Source organism: Cetorhinus maximus, chromosome 4 (genome assembly GCF_964194155.1).
Source record: "Cetorhinus maximus chromosome 4, sCetMax3.hap1.1, whole genome shotgun sequence".
NCBI lineage: Eukaryota > Metazoa > Chordata > Chondrichthyes > Lamniformes > Cetorhinidae > Cetorhinus > Cetorhinus maximus.
In genome coordinates, this window is record NC_135882.1 from 111,520,151 (window position 1) to 111,536,496 (window position 16,346).

Below are 16,346 nucleotides of genomic sequence, written 5' to 3' on the forward strand. Positions count from 1 at the left end.
TCTGGTGAGCGCATCGCACTTTCTGATCCACAGCAGGCAGAGGCAGGGACTTCCCAGGTCCCCGGCACTCGGAGGCCAGAAATTTGCTGAGTCCAAGTCAGATGACGAGCCTCTGGACTCGGTCATGTTACAGTTGCTGGAGCTGCAAAGGCAAGATCGGGAACAACAGGAAGGGATGTCCGCTGCACTCCTCAGATTGCAAGGCGCGATTGAGGAGTCTGTCCATCTTCAGGCTGAGGTGATATCACCAGAATTGCAACGCATCGACGTCAATGTTGGCAGGATGGTGGCCATCATGGAGACCTTGCTCCAGGATGTCACTCCTGCACTGCTGTGCAGGCTTAACTACATTGCTGATGTCATAGTTGGTCTCCAAAAGTGTGTACGCAAGAGGAGCGCTGGGAATGTCTCCTAAGAATCTCTCCCTGCCTGTGGATCCTTGTTCTGATGAGCAGTGTTCTTGTCATTCAGATGTGAAACCTTTCTGCACAAGATAAAAGGCAGTGTCTCACTCCAGGTCCCCTTCCCTGTGCTCTGTGCAGACCACAGTGATGGTCTAGCCTCACACTCTCTGGAAACATTATTGATGTCTGCACCTCAGCAGTGCTGGTCATTGCTGCCAGAATGTAGTGGGCAGGCACCACAGAGATCTCTTATTCTCTCTGTGCTCTCAGCACCTTTAAGGTGGGGCTGGCCCCCATCACACCAGCACCTGTGACCTGTGATGCTGTGCACCAGCTCCTGAAGGTGTGAGATGCTGAAGGTGGACACAGCTTCAGATGCATCTAAAGTTCCATGACTGCGTCTCTGAGATGGCCCTGATCATGGAGCACAAGCGAACTCCCCTCGGCCAGAGAGGAGCCAGACATTCTCAGAGGCAAATGTGAAAATCTATGGAGAGTCCTCACAGCATGTTGTTATCATCCTCCTGTGATCAAGAGATTATTAGGGCTTCCACTGCATCCTCATGATAGGAGAATTCTCACAGCGGGTATTGGCGTTGCCATAAGCCAGACTGGAGTTAAACATTCACAATTGTGATGTGAGGATATACGGTGACACCTCACTGCATGTCGTCAGCATCTTGAACAAATCTGGCAGCTATGAGGGCCTCCCAAGTGCGCCTGCCTTGTCTAGCTAGTGTGAGGGCCTCATCCCTGTCATCGTCACCACTGAGAAGCCCATCACCCTCATCCCCAGCGGCATCCTCATCATCAGAGCAGACGTGCAGCTCCTCCATCTCCTCCTCAGCCAGCTCCTCTCCCCGTTGCAGGGCCAGGTTGTAAAGGGCGCAGCAGACAACGACGATGCGTGACACCCTCTGGGGACTGTATTGCTGGGCTCCACCAGACCAGTCCAGGCATCAGAACCACATCTTCAGCATCCCGATGGTCTGCTCCACCAAGTTGTGAGCTGCTGCATGAGCCTTATTATAGTGTCGCTCTGCTGCAGTCTGAGGCCACCGCACGGGTGTCATCAGCCACGGCCTCTGCAGGTAGCCCTTGTCCCCAAGGATCCAACCCTGCAGCCTATGTGGACCCTGGAAGACTGCAGGGATCTGCGAGTGACTCAGGATGTAGGCGTCACGCACAGATCCTGGAAACTATGTGCATACCTGCAGGATGTATTTCTGGTGGTCGCTTACCAGCTGCATGTTCAGTGAGTGGAAGCCCTTGCAGTTGATGAAGTCCACTGAGTGTAGAGATGGAGACCTGAGCACCACATGAGTGCAGTCAATCGCTCTCTGCACCTTTGGGAATCCCGAGATCAGGGAAAATCCAATGGCCCTTGCATCCTGGCTGTCCTGGTCCCGGGCGAAATGCACAAAGTTGTGTGCCATGGAGAAGATGGCATCTGTGACCTCATGGATGCATTTGCGAATGGCGGATTGTGAAATCCCACAGAGGTCACCTGTGGAGCCCTGAAAGGAGCCATTGGCATCAAAATTGAGCACTGCAGTCACTCTCACAGCCACTGGCAGTTGATGCCCTCCATGTCCCCTTGGCGCCAAGTTCTGCAGTAAGTGGCAGATATGAACCACCAGGTCCCTAGACATGTGCAGTCATCAGCAACACTGGTTCTCAGTCACCTGCAGGAATGTCTGGCGTCTATAGATCCTTAGTGTTGCAAGGCGCCGATTAGCCACGGCTCGCTGTCGCTCCTGGGCAGCGTGTGCGGGAGCCCCTGCTGCCCCTTCTTCATGAGGTTGCTGCTCCTGCCTTTGTACAGCCAGGAACCTCAGTCGCTCCCCCCTCCATCTTCTACAGTCTCTGTGGGCCATCAGGTATAGAGCTAGGTCACCAGGATCAATGATCCTGATGTAGTCCTCCTGCAGCATGAAAGAGAGAGAGACGTGGTTACCATGACTGTACTTAGCACATTTCCTGGCCCTGTGTAACCACCACTTAATGCTTCCCGGAGAGTGCTGGTCACCCCTCAGATGGCCAGAGATGAGTGCACTGCACGGCTGCCCTGTCAGCCTGCGGCATGGGTGACACTGGTCTAAACCAGGATGCTGACATTGCAAGGGGCTGTGAGCACCTCCAGCAGTGACTGCTACATGGCCAGTGTTGGCGAGGAGAATGTACAACACGTGCAGTCCAACTGCTCCGCAGTCCAATAAAGTGGTGGCGGACTCGAAGTCAGTGTCTGGGTAGGGGGGGGTGTTGGGTAGGGTATGGTGCACTTGGTGGCCCTTTGGTGCCTCCGCGATGCTTGTGTGGGCGGGCAGGCTAGGAGACCGACCCCAATCATACCACTGATCTGTCTCAGTTGCAGAGACATGGTCAGTTTATTCAGGTGTCCCTAATGCGTGGTCACTCCCTTCGTTTATCCTGACCCCCCCCCTCAATTGCCTGTGCATCGGATGCAGTGCCAGGGCAGCACTTGAACCCCCGCCTCAGCAGTCACCTCCGAGGCTGGCCAGCACTTGCCCCTGGACACTCCCCTGCTCAGCAGTTACCTCCGAGGCTGGCCAGCACTTGCCCCTGGACACTCCCCGGCTCAATAGTTACCTCTGAGGCTGGCCAGCACTTGCCCCTGGACACTCCATACTCAAAGCAAATGACAGATGTGATCAAGGCAGATTCTATGGATTTCCCAGCAGCCCACAAAGACGCTTGTGACACTGTGAACCAACCGGCTTCACTGAAACTCTATCTTTCTTACGGGGATTTCCAATCTCCATGTTTGAAGAACTGACCTTGGAATTCTCTCCAAAAGTCACTTCCACTTAGACGGCTTCTACAAGAATCCACCAGCAGGGTTTCTATCTCATCTTCTGAGATTTTCTCTCCCTGGGTCTTCGAGTATACTCATGTTTCACCTTCTAAGCACTTTTTCAGATCTTTGGCCATGCCAAGCAGAATACCACTGCTCCAAAGAATACCTTTGCCCTTACAGCCTGCAGCACAGAATCACCAAACTTTGACTGCCCTCTCAAATCTTCTAGGCATCTCTCGAGTCCACTTTGCTTCAAGTCTGCTCCCTGCAGCTCTGTCTCTTTAATTCACAGTCTATTTCTCTGCTCCTTTCTCTCAACTTTACTTAACAGGGTCTGTTTCTGATCTCTGTCTTTGTGCCTTATCTGGGATTGTCTTCTGGGACCTGTTTCTGATCCCTGGCTTTGTTCCTGCCTGGGACCTTTTTCTGGGACCTCTCTCTGTCCCCTTCCCTGTGCCTTGCTCCCTGGGCCACCTTCTCTCTAATGGTGCCTCCGGTTCAGGTCACCTGACCTGCCAGAGGGAGAAAATAAACTTTGAGGGTAAACTAGCAAGTAATATAAAAACGGACAGCAAGGGCTTCTTTAAATATATAAAAAGGAAGGGAGAGGCCAAAGTGAATATAGGCCCCTCAGTGAATGAGGCTGGGGAAATAATAAAGGGGAACCAGGAAATGGCAGAGAAGTTGAATGAATACTTTGCATCAGTCTTTAAGGTAGAAGTCACTAATAGCATTCCAAAAATACTAAATAATCAAGGGGAGAAAGGGTGGGGAGGAAGTAAATACAATAACTATCACTAAAGAAAAAGTACTAGGGAAACTAATGGGGCTACAGGTCAATAAGTGCCCTGGGCCTGATGGGCTACACCCTAGGATATTAAAGGAAGTAAATACAGAGATAGTGGATGTACTGGTGGTAATCTTCCAAGGATCCTTAGATTCTGAAAAGCCCCAGAGGATTAGGAAATTGCCAATGTAACACCCTTATTCAAAAAGGGGGGAGACAAAAAACAGGTAACTATAGGTCAGTTAGCTTAACATCTGTCATTAGGAAAAATGTTGGAGTGTATTATAAAGCATATAATAGCAGAGCATTTAGAAATGCAGAACATAATCAAGCAGAGTCAGCATGGCTTCATGAAAGGGAAATCATGCCTAATCAATTTATTAAAATTCTTTGAGGAGGTAACAAGCAGGATAGATAAAGGGGAACCAGTAGATGTAATATATTTGGATTTCCAAAAGGCGTTCAATAAGGTACCGCACATAAGGCTGCCTAATAAAATAAGAGCCCATGGGGTTGGGGGTAGTACGTTAGCATGGATAGAGGATTGGCTAACTAATAGAAGACAGAAAGTTGAGATAAGGGGGCAATTTTCAGGATGGCAACCTGTAACTAGTGGAGTGCCACAGGGATCAGTGCTGGGGCCACAGTTATTTACAATATATATTAATGACTTAGATGAGGGAAGTAATGTACAATTGCCAAGTTTGCAGATGACACAAAAATAGATGGGAAGGCAAATGGTGAGGATGACACAAAGAGCCTACAGAGGGATATAAACAGGTTAAGTGAGTGGGCAAAAACTTGGCAGATGGAATATAATGTGGGAAAATGTGAGGTTATGCATTTTGGCAGGAAGAACAGAGGAGCTGAATATTATTTAAATGAAGAAAGACTGCAGAAGGCTGCAGCAGAGAGGGATTTGGGAGTCCTTGTGCATGAATCCCAAAAAGCTAACATACAAATTCAGCAGGTGATAGAGAAGGCAAATGGAATGTTGACCTTTATTTCAAAGGGAATGGAGTATAGAAATAGGGAAGTCTTGCTAAAACTATTCAAGGCACTAGTTAGACCACACCTAAAATACTGTGAAATGTTTTGGTCCTCTATCTAAGGAAAGATTGGCATTGGAGACAGTCCAGAGAAGGGTCATTAGTTGATCCTGGGTATGGAGGGATTTTCTTCTGAGGAGAGGTTGAGTAGGTTGGGCCTGTACTCATTGGAGTTTAGAAGAATGAGAGGCAACCTGATTGAAACATATAAGATTCTTAGGGGGCTTGACAGGGTAGATGCTGAGAGGTTGTTTCCTCTTGTGGGAGAGTCTAGGACCAGAGGGCATAATCTCAGAGTAAGGGGTCACCCATTTAAGACAGACATGAGGAGGAATTTCTTCTCTCAGAGGGTAGTGAATCCATGGAATTCTTTACTGCAGAGGGCTGTAGAGGCTGGGTCGCTAAGTATATTGAAGGCTGAGATGGACAGATTTTTAATCAAGGGATTAAAGGGTTATGGGGAAAAGGCAGGAAAGTGGAGTTGAGGATTATCTGATCAGCAATGTTCTCATTAAATGGCGGAGCAGACTCAATGGGCCGAATGGCCTACTTCTGCTCCTACGTCTTATGCACTTATTTCACGCCGTTTCACTTTTTGCTTCTTTTTTTCTGCACTTATACGCGGGGCCAGTTCCCAGCCTAAAGACATGAAAACGGACAAACTGCGCATATGCAGGCATTTCTTGGCCAGCACATGCGCAGAAATCCTGAGGCCCACTGGGAACTGTAGTTCCAGACCAGCGACTTTGATTTAAACTTAAGGTAAGAATCGGAGTTTGCTAACAGTAGGCAGCAATCAGGGGTAAAAACGTTAGCTGGCATTCTCTTCAATCACTTTTAATTATTAAATGCTCCCTTTACTAATTGAGCTATCAGAAAGTTTCAAATCTAATTGTAATTCATCAGCATATATTTTCCAGGGGCAAGGGCTGGCCAGCCTAGGAGGCAACCGTTGTCAGTGGGCGAGGGGAGGGGGGGGTGTCAAGTGCTGCCCTGGCGCTGCATCCCGCACACAGGCAATCGAGGTGGGGGACAGGGGAAGCGAGGGGAGTGGCCATGCATTAGGGACACCTATATAAACTATACCACCACTCCAGCACAGACTTCGACTCCGCCACCACTTTATTGAACCATGGAGCAGTTGGACTGCACATGTTGTACAATCTCCTCGCCAACACTGGCCATGTAACAATCACTGCTGGAGGCGCTCACAGCCCCTTGCAATCTCAGCATCCTGGTTTGGACCAGTGTCCCCTATGTCACAGGTTGACAGGGCAGCCATGCAGCGCACTCATCCCTGGCCATCCACGGAGTGACCAGCACTCTCCGGTAAGTATTACGTGGCGGTAACACAGGGCCAGGAAAGGTGCTAAGTGCAGCCACGATAACCACGTCTCTCTCTCTTTCATGCTGCAGGAGGACCACGTCAGGGTCATGGATCTTGGTGACCTCGCTGTATGCCTGATGGCCTACAGAGACTGTAGAAGACAGAGGAGAGAGTGACTGAGGCTCCTGGTGTGCAAAGGTAGGAGCAGCAACCTCATGAAGAAGGGCAGCAGGGGCTCCTGCACACGCTGCCCAGGAGCGACAGCGAGCCGTGGCTGGTCAGCGTCTAGCAATACCCAGGGTCTATAGATGCTGCCTGTCATTCCCGCAGATGACTGAGAACCGGATGTCCCCAACAGCCTTGCATGTCTAGGGACCTGGTGATTCACATCTGCCACTTACTGCAGGACTTGGTGCCAAGGGAACATGGAAGGCATCCACTGCCAGTGGCTGTGAGAGTGACCGAGGCGCTCAATTTCTATGCCAATGGCTCAGTTCAGGGCTCCACAGGTGACCTCTGTGGGATTTCACAATCCGCCACCCACAAATGGATCCATGAGGTCACGGATGCCATCTTCTCCATGGCACACAACTTTGTGCATTTTGCCCAGGGCCAGGACAGGCAGGATGCAAGGGCAATTGGATTTGCCCTGATCTCGGGATTCCCACAGGTGCAGGGTATGATTGACTGCACTCATGTGGTGCTCAGGTCTCTGTCGCTACACTCGGTGGACTTCATCAACCACAAGGGCTTCCATTCACAGAATGTGCAGCTGGTATGTGACAACCAGAAACGCATCCTGCAGGTTTCCAGGGAGTGTGCACGACGCCTACACCCTGAGTCGCTCACAGATCCCTGCAGTCTTCCAGGGTCCACAGAGGTTGCAGGCTTGGCTCCTTGAGGGCAAGGGCTACCCGCAGAGGCCGTGGCTGATGACACCCGTGCAGCAGCCTCAGGCTGCAGCAGAGCGACGGTATAATGAGGCTCATGCAGTAGCTCGCAGCTTGTTGGAGCAGAACATCGGGATGCTGAAGGTGCGGTTAGGGTGCCTGCACTGGTCTGGTGGAGCCCCGCAACACAGTCCCCAGAGGGTATCCGCACCATCGTCATCTGCTGCACCCTTTACAACCTGGCGCTGCAACGGGGAGAAGAGCTGGCTGAGGAGGAGATGGAGGAGCTACACATCTGCTCCAATGAGGAGGATGCCGACGGGGATGAGGGTCAGGGGGTCCTCGATGGTGATGATGAGGGATGAGGCTCTCTCACTGGCTGCACAAGGCACGCTTGGGAGACCCTCATAGCTGCCAGATTTGTGGAGGGTGATGACGACATGCAGTGAGGTGTCCCCATAGATCCTCACATCGCAGTTGTGACTGTTTTACTCCAGTCTGTCTTATGGTAGCGCCAATACCCTCTGAGAGAATGCTCCTGTCATGGAGATGCAGTGGAGGCCCTAATAGTCTCTTGATTGCAGGAGGATGATGACAACATGCAGTGAAGACACTCCATAGATCTCCACAGCCTCCGAGAACGTCTGACTCCTGTCTGGCCAAGGGCAGCTTACTTGCGCTCCATGATCAGGGCCATCTCAGAGATGCAGCCATGAAACTTTAGACGCGTCTGATGCTGTGTCCGCCTTCAGCACCTCAGCCCTTCAGGAGCTGGTGCACAGCATCACTGGTTGCAGATTCTGGTGTGATGGGGGCCAGCCCCACCTTAAACGTGCTGAGAGCACATAGAGAGAACGAGAGAACTCTGTGGTGTCTGCCCACTACATTCTGGCAGCAATGACCAGCACTGTCGAGGTGCAGGTATCAGTAATGTTTCCAGGGAGTGAGGCTGGACCATCGCTGTGAGCTGAAGGCTGCACAGAGCACAGGGAAGAGGCCCTGGACTGAGACACCTGCCTTTTATCTTGTGCAGAAAGGTTTCACATCTGAGTGACAAGAACACTGCTCATCAGAACAAGGAGCCACAGGCAGGGAGACATTCTTAGTTTATTGACAATAGTGAACAGTGTGTACAAGTGATCAACACCCGTGGCCAGGCTGTGCAACTACTTTTACCTAAGTGCCCGGATGATCCTCAGTGGTCTGGGGTGCAGGCTTCAAACCTATAGCTGTTTAGTGACAGGGTGGTTCAATTCCACCTTTCGGGCACTGCTGCCCAAAGCTGGCATTTTTAAAACTCCTTTTACTTTTACCTAACCCTGCTGCTATGTCTTGGTGCTCCTTGGACATGCACAGCAGAGGTGGAGGCAGCCAGCTGACTGTGACGCCCTGTTGGTGATGACATTGGTGGGCATCCTCTGGGGGGCTGAGACTTGTTTGGCCCCAGCGTGCTTTCAGGTTCCAGCTGTGTAGCAGTTCCACACTCCTCCGACTGTGAAGCCGGGACTGTGGAGGTCACAGGACGATAGGATTCGGATGGGCTGATCATTTCCAGAGTCACCTGTGTGGATGGTCTCGGAGTGTACACCTGCTGATACTCCTCCCTATGGGTGCCCGAGGGCCCCTGGCTGACTCCATGAGTGGAAGGGGTAGCTGGAGAGAGATCGAGCTGCCCAGCACCCCATTCGTGCACATACTGTTGGAGGCCAACTATAGCATCAGAGATGGAGTGAAGCCCACGCAGCAGTGCAGAAGTGATGTCCTGGACCAAGGTGTTCATGGCTACCGCCATCCTGCCAGTGTTGACCTCGGTGCGTTGCAATACCAGCGCTATCACCTCAGCCTGAAAACAGATGGACTCCTCCATCATGCCTTGCAATCTGAGGAGTGCAGCAGACATCCCTTCCTGTTGTTCCCAAGTTTGTCTTTGCAGTTCCAGCAACTATGACATAACCGAGTCCAGAGGTTCGTCACCTGACTCGGACTCAGCAACGTCCTGGCCTCCAGCAGTCCTCCGAGTGCCGGGGACCTGGAAAGTCTCTGCCTCCACCTGCTATGGATCAGAAAGTGCAATGTGCTCACCAGATTGTGATCCCGAGGCTACTCTAAAACTAGATCTCACCGAGGTGTGTGTCTCTGCGCTAGTGGAGGGTGTGGGTGAGTGCTGTGATGGGACTGCAGGGAGGGTGCCTTCAGATTCCTCTCAGAGGTTTCTTTGGGGCTTGATTTGAGGCCCTGGGTCATGGACTCTGTTGGCTGTTTGGCAGATATGCCTGCGAAAGCAAGGGGAGATATTAAATGCATGGCAGTGGCCTGTGAAACAGGACACATCACTCATGTCATATTTGTCTGATGGATGTTGCACTGCTGGACCCTCCCTTGGTAGAGCAGAGCCGACCTCACCATCAGCACAAAACCGGTCCCAGTCATCGCCGGCCAGCTGGATGGCTGTGTTTTCGAATTCTGTCAGAAGTTTGATGTCTGGCACCCTTCCACCTGTCTGCGACCTTTCCTTCCTGTTGTGCACCAATTTGTCCTGCATGGATAGAGATTGGGAGAGTGTATCAGGACACCTGCCGGGCCAGATGATAAGTATGCCTGGCCTGGTATGTGTGGGTAGTGAGTGGTCCCATGGATGGGATGAGGACAATGATGTTGTGTGTGAAAGAATGAATGGTGATGTCCCTTGTACTGGCAGTGAGTGAGGACCCTGTGAATGTGTCATGTGTTTGTGAGTGTGTGAGTTGGTAGTGATGACTTACCCTGGCAGAACAGAAGAGATCATCATCCTTTTGCATCACTGGATGGTTGTCCTCCTCTGCAGGGCGATCACGCTGACCACTGCTGCCACCACCTCTCAAGCCAAGTCGGTGACTTTGTTGTCTACCCCGCGGCCAGAGTGGGGGTAGAGCACATCCCGGTGGGTCTCCACGACATCCAGCAGTCCCTCAAAGGACCCGTTGTTGAAGCGGGGTGATGCAGTCTTTTTTCCTTTGCTAGCCATGTCTCCCGGGCAGCGGTGGTGAGCTGGTGGTGATGGGCGCTTTGCTGGCGGCTGCCTTTTAAAGATGGCAGCCGGTGTGACGCAACAGCAGAGTGATGGCGGGAGGGTGAATGAGAGCCCACTCACCATGGAAACAGCATGTTTTATGGGAGTGAATAAATAATGAGACGGGGAGGGCTGAGGTGCTAATAGGGGGTCTTGGGGTTCTCGGGGGTCCCTTGGGGGTTGGAAGGATGTGGGACGTCCCATGGGGGGCTGTGGGGGCCGGGGCAGGGGCAGTCCCATTGGTGGGGTGTGTTGGGATGTGTAGGGGTGTCGGCATGGGTCAGTACTATAGTTACCCAGAAGTTAGAAGAGATTTTAATTCTTCTGAATTTTTCTGGGTAACTATTGATGTAAGACAGTCAGAACCATCCAGCGTTTGCAATATAAATCAATTTTTGGATGGTTCCTAGTGCAGGGCAATTGCCCATTAGAAATTTGAATTTCCCAGGCAATTGCCATGCAATCCTTACCTAGGAACTTACGGAGTTGCAGGGGAGGTTCCCTAGTGCATCTTTGGGGTAACCACCACAAAACACTGCCCCGGAGATCTGAAGCGATGGGCCAAAACCCCATCCACATAACTAAAGCCAACAAAAACTAAAAACCAACCATTTGCTCCTTAAATTAAATATTTTATCCCTATTTCTTGCTCAGTGTTGGTAACCTCATAAAATTTAGTTCAAAAGACAAATGCACCACTTAATTGCTTGGTGCTTTTTAAATTGAGATCTCATTTACTTCTTGCATCCTAATCAATCCAATATCCTATTAATACTAGGGAAAGATTGGGAACTTTTCAATTTAGAAATATGAACATAAGTGTTTAATCATTTGCAGGATAAATTCACAGCTGATAAGGATCACAGTATACTAATACACTTGTTCAGGGAACTGGGACAGCATGCAAAGATTTTAATGGGCTTTAAAGGTAATAGATTTGCCATTCTCTTGGCAAATTAAATTACTGTCCATATTAATTCTGCACAGCAGAGTCTAAAAGATTTGTTTTCTTTAATTAAAAATGATTAGTAATTTGAAATATTTATCATATGTGAATAAGTCTGTCATATGATATGGCTGCCTATCACTGGTACCATGTTCTTTACTGTTGAAACAGTTAAGAAATAATTGATTCTGAAGTTACTCTGTGGGCTGTATAAATATTAATAAATCCTGCCCAGCCCTTAATGATGGAATGTTATAAGCAAACGAATGTCAACTATTGCTGCAGCATTACGTTGGAAAACTACAAAAAAAAAGTGTGCAAAATCATTAAGATCAAGTATTGCAAAGAGGAAAACTAGGGTCTTGTTAGCAAGTGATATTCACAATTCCAATTACTCCGAAAAGCGTAACCCTGTCCCTTGACCTTTATATATCTTACAGAATGTCAGCTATATTTTTTTAGAGATAAACCTGTGCATTCCTTACTGTCTTGTTGGAAATACCTTTTCATTTATTTCTCTAGACAAACCACTGATTTTTATTTTCCAGTTAAATTATGACATTCCTGTAGGGTATCAAGCAGTGTGGGATCACATTAAATAGCAAAATCTGATTGAAGTGAAAATAGCAAAATCTGTGTCAAAAGGTAAGTTAGTAATTGTTTCATGTGATGGTTTGTTTTATGGTGTCAAGATTGTTGTCCGAATTTCAGGATCAAAGTGGTGTTTCTCTGGCAGTGTCATGGAAGCACAGCAGATTGGGAACACGCAAAGAAAAATCAAAAGTGAAGATTAATGCATTATTCAATACTCTAATTAAATAAGATATTGAATAGCCCATTCAAAAATGAGGCCCAAAGGTTTGCAGTTTTATAGCAATCTATTAAATAGTGCGTGTTTTGCATCTTATAAGTACAGCTGGACCAGAATGAAGGTAACCAGGCTTTTAAGAATATTAACAAAATAGACGTTGCTCCCACAAGGTTTCTAAAAGCCTTTGCATCAGTATATTGAGATTGTCAGGTACATGATCATCATTGAAGAGGAAGTTCTCCAATACAGGTTGGACAAGCAGCCATTGATATAGCAAGTTTACTCCTTGCTACACCCCTTAGTAATCAGCACCAGTGTTAGTCAGCCAAGTTCAAGTGGTAATCCTGAGTTAAGCAATAGCAATTTTGGCAAGCAGTTAATAATTAAATCTTGAGGAGGAGAAACCCCAGCTGTTCAAAAACCAGGGCAGTATGACTCTCAGGTGTTTAAACGAACTAATCTGAAGTTACTCTGAAGAACAAATCATCAATTGTGTATCATGGAGCAGCACTTAAGGATGTTGGTGCCATGTCAATGCCATGGTTATTGACTTGTTGCCTATCAGTTGGCTCCAGCTCAACATTGACAACCCTTCAAGTGGAATATGCTTTCCTTGGAATGCTGTTGTTTTTAAGTTGTTTGTGCATATCTGACAAATTTCTAACGGCAGGCTGCGCTGAAAATTGTTTTGGAATGATTTATCCCTACTTGGCAGTTTAAATGGAGTGATTCTATTTCCCACTCGGTTCCTGCTGATCTTTGATTTGACTGCTGCTGCTTTTGATGACAGAGATGCCTGTGAACTTGGGTGGAATCTTCATGCATAAATACTAATCAGGATGTTATGATATCAATGGGACCCTGAGTGTATTTCAACAGGGGTCTATGGGGAAGCTACTGTAGCTTCCACGTCAAGCTGGAGCAGACCAGCAGCTGGTAGGAAGGACAAAGTGACCTTCCAGGTAAATGAAACAGTTTTCTCTGTGGTACTTCATCTAGTACTCATATGAAAAATTGAATCTTCTGTGCTCTGAATTCTCCCCCATTCCTCTTCTCCTCCAAGCCAAAGAGCACCTGACTTTTCCCTGCTGGCAACCACACTTAATGCACAGGAAGCTGCTCAGTAAGATAAGAGCCCATGGTGTTAGAGGCAAGGTACTAGCATGAATAGAAGATTGGCTATCTGGCAGGAGGCAGAGAGTGGGGATAAGGGGGTCCTTCTCAGGATGGCGGCTGGTGACTAGTGGAGTTCCGCAGAGGTCAGTGTTGGGACCACAACTTTTCACTTTATACATTAATGATCTAAATGAAAGAACTGAGGGCATTCTGGCTAAGTTTGCAGATGATACAAAGATAGGTAGAGGGACAGGTAGTATTGAGGAGGCGGGGAGGCTGCAGAAGGATTTAGACAGGTTAGAAGAATGGGCAAAGAAGTGGCAGATGGAATTCAATGTGGGGAAGTGTGAGGTCATGCACTTTGGTAGGAAGAATAGAAGCATAGACTATTTTCTAAATGGGGAGAGAATTCAGAAACCTGGAGTGCAAAGGGACTTAGGAGTCCTAGTCCAGGATTCTCTTAAAGTTAACTTGCAGGTTGAGTCGGTAGTTAGGAAGGCAAATGCAACGTTGGCATTTATTTCGAGAGGACTAGAATATAAAAGCAGGGATGTGCTGCTGAGGCTTTATAAGGCTCTGGTCAGACCACATTTAGAATATTGTGAGCAATTTTGGGCCCCATATCTCAGGAAGGATGTGCTGGCCCTGGAGAGGGTCCAGAGGAGGTTCACGAGAATGATCCCAGGAATGAAAGGCTTAACATATGAGGAACGTTTGAGGACTTTGGGTCTAGACTCGATGGAGTTTAGAAGGATGAGGGGGGATCTGATTGAAACTTACAGAATACTGAAAGTCTGGATAGAGTGGATGTGGGGAAGATGTTTCCATTAGTAGGAGAGACAAGGACCTGAGGGCACAGCCTCAGAGTAAAGGGAAGACCTTTTAGAACAGAGATGAGGAGAAACTTCTTTAGCCAGAGAGTGGTGAATCTATGGAATTCATTGCCACAGAAGGCTGTGGAGGCCAGGTCATTGAGTGTATTTAACACCAAGATAGATAGGCTCCTGATTGGTAAGGGGATCAAAGGTTACAGGGAGAAGGCGGGAGAATGGGGTTGAGAAACTTATCAGCCATGATAGAATGGCGGAGCAGACTCGTTGGGCCGAATGGCCTAATTTCTGCTCCTATGTCTTATGGTCTTATGGTCTTAACCCTCTTCCCACCTGTTTGGACATTTAAGTGAGCCCTGGAGTTAAAACTTGGACCAGTGAGTGCATTTCAACCCATTCAAAACCCACATGGAATTAAAACCCACCTCATTATTTTCTTTCATGATTAGTATACAGATGAACCATGATCTTTACCTCAAGTGCATATTAGAATAATTCGGTGTTGGTTAAGGTGAAGAGGCAAACATATCACCAATATGCACACCATGCAAATTTCCATTGGTCAAGCAATTCTTTGACAATCTTAACCTGGTAAGAGACAAAATTTTCAGAGACCGAATGGGCCATGTCAATATCTCTACAAACTTCTCCTCTCAAAGAATCCAACATGCCATGAATATGAAAAATACTTTTTTTGGCTATGTAGCAAAGCAATTATTTTGTGTTTTGACACAAAAGTCCCCATTGACAAGATAAAGGACCCTATTCTTGGACATTCAGTTATGAAGCAGTTCAGACAGGGTTGCTGTTGTAATTATATACAATTGCCACTGAGTCAATACCCACCAAATTTTAAGTCACAGAAGAAAATACCCTATAATCCAGTTACCGGGAACAAGTAATAATCCCAGTTAATAATCCCAGGGAAAGGCAATGGCATAGCAGTATTGGTATTGGACTAGTAATTCATGGCCCAGGATTCGAATCCCACCATGGCAGATGGTGGAATTTAAATTCAATAAAAGTCTGGAATTAAAAATCTAATGATGATCATGAAATGATTGTTGCAAAAACTCAGCTAGTTCACTGATGCCCTGTAGGGAAGGAAATCTGCAGTCCTGGTCTGGCCTACATGTGACTCCACAGCAATGTGGTTGATCCTTAAATGGCCTACTAAGCTACTCATTCATATCAAACCGCTCAAAATAGGAATGAAGCCAGACAGACCGGAGTGAAACCTAGGCACTGGAAACGACAACCGCAAACTCAGCCCTGCGAAGTCCTCCTTACTAACATCTGAGGGCTGGTGCCAAAATTGGGAGGGCTGTCTCATAGGGCAGGATTTTACGCATCGGCGAATGGGGGCGGGGCCCACTTGCCGACACGTAAAATGACGCGCGGTGACGTCGGGGGAAACTCCCAACGTCACCCCGCCCCATTTAAATTTCCAGGAAGGCGGGGGCGCAGCGAAATCAGCTGCGCACCCGTCAACCTGTCAATGGCCAATTGAGGCCATTAGCAGAGGCTATTAAGTAATTAATAGGAGCCCCGGCGTGAATTGGAAAAAGCATGAAACCTCATCCACAGGAAGGATGAGGTTTCATGTAGCTTTTTAAAAATTTTAATAAAGTTCTTGTGAAAATTATGGACATGTCCCAACTCATGTGACATTGTCACATGAGGGGACATGTTAGGGAAATTTTATTTTTCTATTTATATCTTTTTGACATTTACAGCCGATCTCACTGAGGCAGCACTTAACCTCAGGGAGATGAGTGCGCTCTTTCGTGCTCATGTGCTAAAGAGCGGACTCTCGATTTTGGGATTCCCCTCCACCCGCACAGGGAGCGCATAGTACTTCTGTGCGGACGTCACGCACGTAAAATGGCACCACGCCCCCGAATGGGGGCGCCAATTGGAAGTGCGCCTGTGCACGCCCGCCCTTCAACTTCCCCCCCCCGATGAGGGGAGAATTCAGCCCATAGGCTAGTTATGCAACAGCCTGACATAATCATCCTCATGGAATCATGTCTTACAGATAATGTCCCAGACACCACCATCACCAGCCCCGGGTATGTCCTGTCCCACTGGCAGGAAAGACCCAGCAGAGGTGGCGGTACAGTGGTGTACAATCGGGAGCGAGTTGCCCTGGCAGTTCACAACATCGACTATGGACCCAATGAAGTCTCATGGCATTAGGCCAAAGATGGGCAAGGAAACCTCCTGCTGATTACCACATGCTGCCCTCCCTCAGTATTGGTAGGAGTGACCACCGCACAGTCGTTATGGAGATGATGTCCCATCTTCTTCGTCATCATG

At 48.4% G+C, this 16,346-nt stretch overlaps 1 non-coding gene across 1 annotated transcript; it reads left to right on the forward strand.

Moving 5' to 3' along the window:
* The first annotated feature begins 8,457 nt into the window (after nt 1-8,457).
* On the forward strand, nt 8,458-8,544 carry trnastop-uca (transfer RNA opal suppressor (anticodon UCA)). The gene has a single exon. It is a non-coding gene; the product is annotated as a tRNA-Sec (tRNA).
* Nucleotides 8,545-16,346: the final 7,802 nt, after the last annotated feature.